This window comes from Pectinophora gossypiella, chromosome 12, assembly GCF_024362695.1.
Source record: "Pectinophora gossypiella chromosome 12, ilPecGoss1.1, whole genome shotgun sequence".
Classification (NCBI taxonomy): domain Eukaryota; kingdom Metazoa; phylum Arthropoda; class Insecta; order Lepidoptera; family Gelechiidae; genus Pectinophora; species Pectinophora gossypiella.
This window is the reverse complement of record NC_065415.1, coordinates 6,079,542-6,081,764: the sequence shown is the minus strand read 5'-3', so window position 1 is coordinate 6,081,764 and position 2,223 is coordinate 6,079,542. Positions and strand designations below refer to the sequence as shown.

At 37.2% G+C, this 2,223-nt stretch overlaps 1 non-coding gene across 1 annotated transcript; it reads left to right on the top strand.

Annotated features, from left to right (window-relative positions):
- The first annotated feature begins 534 nt into the window (after nt 1-534).
- Trnam-cau (transfer RNA methionine (anticodon CAU)) lies at nt 535-607 on the top strand. Its single transcript has one exon. It is a non-coding gene; the product is annotated as a tRNA-Met (tRNA).
- Nucleotides 608-2,223: the final 1,616 nt, after the last annotated feature.

Genomic DNA, 2,223 nt, shown 5'->3' with positions numbered 1-2,223 from the left:
TACATACCTACAAGAAACGTGTTTTTTTCCAAAGCGTTTTATTCTCATCGGTTGAATTCGATATTTATTTGTATGCTGGTACATAAGTACAGCACCCTCTTGGTGCGCGGGTCCAACTTGCACTTGGCAGAATTTATAATAATAATAATAAACCCAATAGCCCAGTTCCCTTTGTTCCCATAATCTGCAATAGTCCTACACGAACCGGGGATTGTCTTTGGGTGCACTCCCATAGTGCATACAGGGATAATCGCCGGTTGGTGTCACACCACATTTAGATTAAACTGTCTTAAGGGGCCTCTACGTGTTGGCTTCGGCCCCACGCACGCCTTCCAAAAGTCCGGGCCTCCATAGGCCCGAGATATGAAAAAGACATACAATAATAATAATAATTGTTATTATTCTACCTTAATAATTTATCTACCTATAAATGCGCAGTTGTAAAGAACTCCTGACAGACCTGCTTATCCAGTTTCAACAAAGTATTAGTTATAAAGTTAGTAAGTATTTACCAATTTCGTTTCGCATTCATAAGCCTCGGTAGCGCAGTAGGCAGCGCGTAAGTCTCATAATCTTAAGGTCGTGAGTTCGATCCTCACCCGGGGCATTTCTTTTGTAATTTTTAGAGTTTTTTTTTTTTATTTTACATCGCGTACACACTAAACTTATACACGAATGTACAATTTAAATAGTTACTATTGTACACGATGACAAAGATACAATAGACAATTATTTATTGTACAATAGGAATGTAATTTAACACAGGAATACAAATTAAACAAACGTACAAAAGGCAGCCTTATTACTAAGGTAGCAAATTTCTTCTAATCATTTAAAGGCAAGCTTGATTGTCTTTGATTGACGAATGAACAGTTTGAAAACTTTTATTAACATCAAACATTCAAACAACTAACGCCATCTATTATAATGTGTAGGCAAAGTCTCTCAATATATAATGAGTTGACAGCGCCATCTAACGATGCTTGCTTAAACTAGCTACAAAGCTAACGGACAAGAAGACTGTAAAGGTGTGAAGTGTGCGTGTTGTTTTGATTTGTAATAGTTCTGCTAAATTATCCTAGATGGCACTTTTAACTAAATTTATTTCAAACTGGACAGACTCATAAATAATGTAGAAAACCGTAAAAAAACGACTGTCACCTTTTTTTTACTTAGAAACCAACCAAAACCGGACTTCGGTGTTGGGTTACCAGAAATCGATAAAAAAGGCAATTTATGGATTTTGCGTAAAATGGTAATTATTTACGGCATCGATTATCAATAAATATCCTCAGGATCTAAACAAGGTCGATCACTGGCGCCAGTACTTCAAATTCTTTTGTGATGATGCTACTTTATAATAAAATAACATTTATCTATTTACCTGTATCAGGTTTTCCTCCTTTACATATTGGTACAACGTTCTATCCTATTAGTTAGCTATGCAAATGTTTGTTAGGAAATATAATTCATTGTTCATCATTACAGAGGTAAAAGAAAGTACCTACAGATTGCTGATATGGGGTCTGCGCTAATAAAACTGAAGAATGAAATCGATCGACAAACACAGCACTAGCACCCTACCTCCTAACAAAATAATAGATAGGTACTTAGCCCAAAGTACCTACTTACCCAATTTATTCAACGAGATCGTCATTCTGACAAGGATTGTATGGTAAAGAACATTGCAGGCTTGAATCACCTGATTGTACGATAAAGATGGTTCTTTGCTTGAGAGGGCACGTTAGGTAGTTGGTCCCGGGACCAACGGGTGGAGGTGTTTTTACGACAAACAACCGGCTATTTTATCTACCCCTCCGCCAATCCGCAGTGGAGCAGCGTGGTGAAGTATTCTCCATGCCCGCTCCGGTTGATAGAGGGTAGGCCTGTGCAGTGGCACTTAAATTTATAGGCTGTTTATGTTTTTTTTTTTTGTGCTATGTGTCATTCTGATAAGAAATTCAAAATTCCTTAATATAGGTAAGTATGTGATTATCCTACCCTAAACTCTTCAGGTTGTGCTATCCAGGATTTCTAACAGAAAGCTCAGAGAAATGTTGGTACTTGGTTAATCTTGCGATAGATTTACCTTGGATATCCCAATTGGGAATGTTATACTCGTGATGATGTTGTGTTCTAGGTTTTCAATCTTCTGGACAAGATACGAGTCTCATCTACCGGTCGCAGATAAAGCTTGTTAATTTTAAACTAAAATCTATTAAC